Source organism: Podarcis liolepis, assembly GCF_965112155.1.
Source record: "Podarcis liolepis genome assembly, chromosome: 11".
NCBI classification, from domain to species: Eukaryota; Metazoa; Chordata; class Lepidosauria; order Squamata; family Lacertidae; genus Podarcis; species Podarcis liolepis.
This window is the reverse complement of record NC_139565.1, coordinates 46,080,565-46,089,106: the sequence shown is the minus strand read 5'-3', so window position 1 is coordinate 46,089,106 and position 8,542 is coordinate 46,080,565. Positions and strand designations below refer to the sequence as shown.

Genomic DNA, 8,542 nt, shown 5'->3' with positions numbered 1-8,542 from the left:
GCAGAAGACACCGGAATGGAGCAGGGAGGCAATGATATCTGAATTCTCTATTTTTAAAGTATGTTAACTTGGGGGAGTTCCAATGACTTGGCGGCATTGCAAACTGTATAAGTGTACAAAATTAATGACAGGCTCTTATCAAGCGCTGGATCTACAGCATAAGGAAAGGTGGTGTTTACGCTTAAGTAGGCTAGAGGGCAGCACTGCGTGTTTTCAAGGAGGATCAGGAGCAACATGTAAGCAAAGAAGTACCGGTATCTGCCTGTGGTACAAATCCAACATACTACCATTTTGGCTAGCTTTTTTGCATGTGTGTGTGTGGGGGGGGTGTGCTTTGCAGTACATCTTGGCTGCTGATTCCTTCCTGTTTACACATCTTCGTTCATGGACAACAGTTTTCTTCCACACCTGGGAAGAAATGATATGCCATTGTGTGTGATAATGTACTGGCAGCCACTGCTCAGTGCTCTCATTGGGAAGAAGAGTACAAGCTATAAGCACAAGGAAACGATGTACAAAATGTTGTTGACGTTTTTCTTTTAGTGACTGGGTTTACTTGCTATGATGTGAGTTGCACTCTTTTGCCCCCTGCTGTTTCCTGCATTCAAATATGTTTAGAAACAATTAGTGCTTAGCAGCGGCAGAAGTGGGAATGACCACACGTAACATGAGTGGTGGTCCCTCTTTCAAGCCACCCTCAGTTTTTAAAACTTTGTCACCATCTAATTTGTGCAAGGAACTTTGTACTACCTGATAGCTTAGTGTTGCATCTATATAGCAATTCTTTCTTAGGAAATAATATTGTGTGGAGCTGTCCATGGTTTCTAGGAACAGTGATTCCTTGAACAGTGAGCAGAGTTGACACTTCTGCATCCACCGTGGCTTTGAACCTACCCTGGGTCTGTATATTTTTAGGCAGTGACATCTCTGCCTAAAGTATACCTAGAAATAAAGTGCCACATTTGTGGATTTGGGAAATCTGGGTTTAACTCCCTGCTTTCAGCCTGCCCCTCTCATTCTCTGTTTGTGTGGAAGAGAGAATATTGCAAGGGTTTTGCAGAACAGGAAGCATCATAGCTCACTAGTACAACATCTGCTTTCATTCAGGATGTCCCTGGCATCTCCAGCTAGGACTGGGAGGGACTCTGGAGATCTGCTGCCAGTCAGTGTAGACAACACTAGGCTAGAGGCAGCAATGGTTTCGCTTGGTATAAGCCAGTTTCTATGTTTCTATGCATGAAATAATACCAGAGTCTCTGAGTACATACAGAGCACATTTCCCTTAGAATTGTATATCTGTACCTAATGACTCAACCTTGATGGCAGAAAGTGAGGAGGAATTAAAGAACCTTTTAATGAGGGTGAAAGAGGAGAGTGCAAAATATGTTCTGAAGCTCAACATCAAAAAAACTAAGATCATGGCCACTGGTCCCATCATCATCTGGCAAATAGAAGGGGAAGAAATGGAGGCAGTGAGAGATTTTACTTTCTTGGGCTCCATGATCAGTGCAGATGGTGACAGCAGTCACGAAATTAAAAGACGCCTGCTTCTTGGGAGAAAAGCAATGACAAACCTAGACAGCATCTTAAAAAGCAGAGACATCACCTTGCCAACAAAGGTCTGTATAGTTAAAGCTATGGTTTTCCCAGTAGTGATGTAGGGAAGTGAGAGCTGGACCATAAAGAAGGCTGATCGCCGGAGAATTGATGCTTTTGAATTATGGTGCTGGAGGGGACTCTTGAGAGTCCCATGGACTGCAAGAAGATCAAACCTATCCATTCTGAAGGAAATCAGCCTTGAGTGCTCATTGGAAGGACGGATCGTGAAGCTGAGGCTCCAATACTTTGGCCACCTCATGAGAAGAGAAGACTCCCTGGAAAAGACCCTGATGTTGGGAAAGATGGAGGGTACAAGGAGAAGGGGACAACAGAGGATGAGATGGTTGGATAGTGTTCGCGAAGCTACCAGCATGAGTTTGACCAAACTGCGGGAGGCAGTGGAAGACAGGAGGGCCTGGTGTGCTCTGGTCCATGGGGTCATGAAGAGTCGGACACGACTAAATGACTAAACAACAACAACCTAATGACTCTGTACCTATATTGCCCCACCTTGAGCGGGGTGTGTGTGTGAGGGCATTGCTGCTCCCAGTTTTCCAGCTTGCCTCTTCTTTCCCTCCACCCAGCTTGACAATACTAGTATGTTGTTGTGGTGGTGGTGGTGGTGGTGGTGGTGGTGTTGTTGGTTGTTGTTGTTGTTAATAGACATCATGTACTTCTAATTGCTTTTTTAAATGAATGGTTCCCCCCGCCCCCAATGTGGCGTTTCTTGTTTTTATATATAAGCTGCCTCCAGTCCCTTCAGAGGTGAACAGGCGTGGTAATTACACCAAAGTATTATTATTATTAATAGCAATAATATCAATAACGATGAGTAACGAGGCAGGCAGAAATCCAACAGGTGAATCCTTTTCGCAGCCACGCCATTGCGCACGCGCTGCTAAAGAAAGCAGCCCAAGGCGCGCGGCCGGCCACGCCCTCCCTGCGAGCCGATTGGTTCTCCCGGCGGTTCTCCCTCCCCCTTCCTGAGGCTCCCTCCGTGCTGCACGCTCTCCCACGCCGCCGCCCCGCCTTTCCCCTCGTGCCTGCGCCTCCCGGCCATGCGCGCGCGCGCCTTCTTTGGCTTTCGTGGCGGCGGAGCGAGAGCGTTTCATTGGCTCCCGAGTGGCGCCTGCAATGAACACCCTGCGGCGCGCGGCTGCCCGCCTGCTCCTCCTGGTTCCACCTGCCCGGCAGGTAAGAGGCGTGCAGGGCGCTGCGCGAAACCTCCAGAGCTCAGCAGGGCTTACCTGCAAGGAAGGGGACGCCGGCGCCATGCTGAGGGATGGAGTGGAGCGGGAAGGACCGTGGGTGGAAGGTCCCGGGTTCAACCCCCGGCGTCTCCAGGTAGGACTTGGGGGCGGGGGGGGGTTCCCTGCCTGCAACTGTGGATGGAGAGCAGCTGCCAGCCGCTGTGGGCAGTTCTGAGCTGCACTGAGTCCTGGGAGTCCTGGGTTCAAATCCCCACTCAGCCACCATGAAGCCCGTGGGTGACCTCAGTCCCGCCTTCCTCACAGGGCTGTTGGGAGGAGAGCAAGGGGAGCGGGGGGGGGGATCATAAACGCCACCTTGAGCTCCTTGGAGGAGACGTAAAAGGCAGGCTATAACACTGTGATGCAATACTGAATGGGTACATAAGGCAGCTTCCTCTCTCTGTCCTACACACCTGCAAATATTTGGGACGAAGGGCTCCAAAATTAGGAACCCGGAGGTATTGTATGCACACTTGAAATAATGGACTTTGTGGTCTGCCTACAATGCGTTCTATTTAAGTTGCTTTGGGCAGCTGTGGTGCATCTTGCAAATTAACTGTGGAAGCAATCATTGGGATCAAGAACAGGTGGTGAACTAGGTGTTTGTGTGTACACATCTATACTTGCCGACTGAAGTGGATTCTAGTCTACAAAAGCTCTGCCGTAATCCATCTCTAGGGATGCCACAGGACTCCTTGCTGTTCTTTCTCCTGGTGGATGGAGGAGGGACATAGTTTTATTATGTGGTGGATATGCAGCGTGTTCCTGGGACCATGTCACCCAGACAGAAACTCAGTTTTGCCTTGGTGCATATGTCATCTCTTTTGTTAGTTCTGCATCTTAATGTGGCAAATGTGGTCTGTTCTGGGTAGTAGTTGTTACGAACCATCTAAGGGTTGCCTATGGACATGCATCCTGCAACCCTGGCTCAATCAGGTTAGCTCACTATCACTACTTATACATGAGTGGGTATCTATGCCATCCATTCTGCACAAGATTGTTTTGGACAATACTGTTGTGCATGCAGGAAACCTGTTGTGCATAGAATTGAGGACTGTATCTGGGTGGTGCATTTATTTTACTTCCAAACACCTCAAAGTAAACACATCAACACATATTTTTAGGGATATGTTGTTGTTGTTGTTGTTGTTTAAAAAAACACATTAGAACCCGTTAGATGAAGAGACCCACAACCCTTTTTTTTTGTACTGCCTCTATTACTTATGATTCCACTGGCAGACCTGCTCCTCTAGGACTTCAATAGTCATCCATTTGGCCTCTGTGAGAGTAGAGTTCACACTAATGGGCCACTGGACTGACCCTGTAGGTTCTTCTTAAGTTCTTATTCAAACATATCTCTCTCTCCCTTCTACAGTTTACCATCATGGGGAAAAACTTCTCGTTATTATTTTTAATGGCTACAGTTTTACAGCATGTGTTTTTACAGCTTAATGAACCTGGGCTCCCTTTGTTACACATGTACCCAGTGAAAGAAACAAACGAACAATAATAAATTTCATTGGATTGACTTTGCTGGAAACATGTCCTGGGTGTTGTTCCTGCGCTGGAAGCAGATTTCTTCCGAGAGGATTAATAGGATGCAATTTCTATTTGTTGTCCTGACAACCATGACTCCACATCCCCGTTTGTTCATCCACGCAGGTTAATCTAATTTCAGGATTAGCTCATCAGTATCAAGCCGCATTGGGGAAACATCTGGGATCGATGCCATGGGATTAATTAAAAGGAGTAACACGCTCATATAGGGCTATTACACTCTGTAATCCAGGGAAGTATTAGCAGTGGACTTTCAGTGTCCTCAAACTTTTTTGGGGGTATTAATAGGATTCCTTTCAGTCTTATCAGGGGGTGGGGGGGTGTCAGTATTTGTGTACTTTCTTTGTTTGATACACAACTCTTTTTTAAATCATCATAATCCCAGAGCAGCCTACACAATGAAACATTAAAATAGGATAAAAAAACATAATGTTACAAAAGTTGGGTGTCACCGCCACTCTCTGCTGAGATTCCAGGCACCCGCCCAGGGACTCAGCTTCTTTGGAGAATTGAAGACAAGGTGGCAAAGCTTACAGAGAAGCTCAGAGACAATGGCAGTGAGAAATTTAAAAAAGATTGGGAAACATTTATTGTATATGTACAAAAATATGGTATACAAATAGAAACATTGGCAGGCTTTGATCAAACATTTGCAAGTGTTAAATAATGAGTCCAACATTGGCAATTTTAAGATTAATGTATGATGGTAGTTTGTTAAATATTGATAATATAAGAAAAATAAGAAAAAGAGGTTTTATATAAGAAACAATACTTATTAAGAAAAATAAGAAAACTTACTTATTTAATGAACCAGAAAAGGAGAAGGAGGGAAGTCAGGAAGTTAGAGAACCTCCAAAATATGTTTATATATACTGAAAATGTGTCATGATTAAGGTTATTTATATTCTCTGTTTTATGTTTTGCTTTATTTTCCATTTATTCCCCCTCTCCCCCGAATTGTATTATCTCTATGGAGAATACTTGGTGAAGTTAAAATTGTAAAATCAATAAAAAATATTTAATAATAATGAAAGATCGAAGATGTGGCAGAGACCATCATAGCTTTAAGAAATATGATTTATTCACATATTTGCAACTTCAGTCTGCCCTCCCTGTGTTTTGTGTGTGTGTGTGTGTGTTTTTGTGTGTGTGTGTAAGCACATGTACACAGACACACCAAATACAAGGAATCTCATTCTGTAACTACCTAAAATTTCTCAGTTTGTGGGAATGGCAGCAAAAAACAGAGGTTTCTTTGCCTCTCAAGCACAGCGGAGTTGGGTAGCTTTGGTCAGTCGGCTTCTCCTGTCAGAGGCAATATGCCTCTGGGTACTGCTTGCTGGGAATCACAAGTACAGTGGTACCTCGGGTTAAGTACTTAATTCGTTCGGGAGGTCTGTCCTTAACCTGAAACTGTTCTTAACCACTTTAGCTAATGGGGCCTCCCGCTGCCGCCGCGCGATTTCTGTTCTCATCCTGAAGCAAAGTTCGTAACCTGAAGCACTATTTCTGGGTTAGCAGAGTCTGTAACCTGAAGCGTATGTAACCTGAAGCGTATGTAACCCGAGGTACCACTGTATGTGTATATGCTGTAGGGGGCACTGTGGTGCTCAGGTTCTGCTTGCAAGCTTCCCATGAGGATCTGGTTGACTACTGTGAGAACAGAATGCCGGGCTAGATGGGCCTTCAGCCTGATTCAGTAGAATATTCTTATATTCTTAGCTTTGTCCCTTTTGCTGAGTGCAGAATGCAGTTGCACAGGAAGACCCTGCTTGCAACTTTGCTGCACCTGAAGCAGCCTCCCAGTTTGGGGCAGCGAGGCAACTTCTTTCATTGCATAATCTTTACTTCAGCAGACTACAAATAAACTCCCCCCTGCCCCTAGGAGGAACATGGAGTTGTATAGGCTCATAAATGCCTATGACGGGAAAGTTAGTGCTATAGGGCTGATGGATTAATGTGTCTCGTTCCCCTTTGTTCTCTCTTGAATAATATGGACTCAGGATGAGGCAGACAGCTAATCTCTGAAGCATTAAGTAATTGCTCTCAGAACTGCGCCTTCGAGCTTGCCTTTTGCTGCTGTGCGCACATGTGAAAAAACAGCGCTGGGTTGTGGGAATTCTCTAAGGGTTATGGGAACTTTTTAAAGCAGCTCTTTCAAACCGAGGACCTTTTGCTTGTAATCTCACGGAGGAGCCCAAACCTCGTAACTGAGGGGTAGGCAATTTGCATCTTAATGGGCTCGGTGCATGCCTGTAGTATTATACTTGAAGTTGTTGCCTCCTTCTCCTTCACGGCCACCCCGCAACGCACTCCAGATCAATGGGGCAGAATCTAATAAGGGGCTATAAGGCCAGTGAGAGCCCAACCCTCTTTTCTCTCTCACACACAGTGTGGATTCAGAAGCTGCTTACAAACAACTGCTCCTCCTCCTCCTCCTCTTCTCTGTTTCTTGCTCCTCCTCTCTCTGGAACTCAGGACACCGTACTGGAGGTTTCTAAGCACCCTTTCATTTCGGGAACTGGTGCTGCTGCACCCAATCCTGCTTAGCTTCAGAAATGTCACAAAGCAACGTGCGATTCCAAGGGGGTAGTTTGAACATACGTAGCTGGCGTGCTTTGTTTTGCGGCAGTGCCGCAAGGCAACTGGCGCGGTTTGATGAAATGTGCCCTATTTTAGGCCACCCCTGCTTCCCATCACTCCCTGATGGTGCAGCTGCTGCCAAGTGGCATGTTAAACATGTCCTGTGGGAGCGCCTGGGGTTCTCTTATCCAGTACCCTCCTCTGTATCTAGCCTCAGTTCTGGAGCCATATTCAAGGGTTATAGAAACGGGGAAATTCCATTCACAAGGAGGCAGGGGAAGAATAGTTTATGGGGAAAGTGTGCTAGCCTTGGGTTAAAGAATAGTGAGCATGTGAACTGGGCAGCCAACTTCTTCTTGCTTGGGCTTCTTGCTTGATGTAGGAACCCTAATTTTCTGCAGCTTCTACTTTGCATCTGCAACCACCATGAGTTCAGGAGGGTCTCTGCTTCAGACAGTGGCCCTCCAACTTGAGGAGGAGGGTGTGGAGGAGGAAGGGGGCTGGATTTAGCACACTCAGCCCCACAACAACCCCTCCTTTTCTGCGTGTAACCCCCCGAATTTCTACCATGCCCAAATATGGCTTGATTGATCATGTCATCTGTAAGCTTTATTCAGGTCCCTGAGACTTTTTGAAATATTGGGTGATGAAAGAATTCTCCTGATCTTCAGGTAAGACTGGTGTGTGGCACAATGGGCCTAGCAGTCCCCATTTGCCACTTTTCAAATTTTCCCTCTGCTATGGGGTCAGCAGTGTGCAGCCCATGGGCTGGATGCAGCCCACGAAGACAGTTTTACCAGCCCACGAGCCTCCCCCCCAAACTGAGCTGCCAGCTCAGTGAGTCCCCCGTACGCTGCGCTATACCGGCTATGGGGCTGCGGCGCTCATCTCGCTTTCAGGCCGAGAAAGCTGGTGTTTGTCCACAGACAGCTTTCCGGGTGATGTGGCCACCATGACTAAACTGCTTCTGGTGCAACAGAATACCATGACGGAAGCCAGAGTGCATGAAAATGCCGTTTACCTTCCTGCCACTATTTATCTACTAGCATTGGTGTGCTTTTGAACTGGTAGGTTTGCAGGAGCTGGGACAAAGCAATGGGGAGCTCACCCCATCATGCTATTTCGAACTGCCGACCTTTCGATCGGCAAGCCCAAGAGGCTCAGTGGTTTAGACCGCAGCGCCACCCGCATCCCTCTAATTAAACAATGCCCTTTGTAAGAGTAATTAATACCCTTTGAAATATGGCTTGCCTGATATTGAAAGTGCATGGATTTAAAATCCAAGCCAGTGGAGGATGGAGCGACATGCAGAACTGTCAGCTTCTCAAATACAGTGCAATATCACTAAGAAGAAGTTAGGATGGTTTTATAAAAAACATAAATATCCACAAGGGTTGCGTCTTTGTAGTAATAGTTCTGCACAGCAGCCTTCTCCAGTGGTTTTGTGCTCCAGGTGTTTTGGGCTATAACTCCCAAAAAATTGCTATCAGCACCAGCTCACTGCAACAACTCTTAACTTTAAAACTTTTTGTTTGGGTTTCTCGTCTTGTAGA

At 46.3% G+C, this 8,542-nt stretch overlaps 1 protein-coding gene across 2 annotated transcripts in view; it reads left to right on the top strand.

Moving 5' to 3' along the window:
* The first annotated feature begins 2,664 nt into the window (after nt 1-2,664).
* The window catches only part of NIM1K (NIM1 serine/threonine protein kinase), a 28,646-nt gene continuing 22,768 nt past the window's right edge, over nt 2,665-8,542 (top strand). Inside the window, exon 1 of one of the 2 annotated variants that reach the window (XM_083466138.1) lies at nt 2,665-2,793. The gene's annotated coding sequence lies outside the window, so the exon portion shown is untranslated. Of the gene's footprint in view, nt 2,944-8,542 lie in introns of both variants that reach the window. The other variant, XM_083466136.1, reaches the window with a different exon arrangement.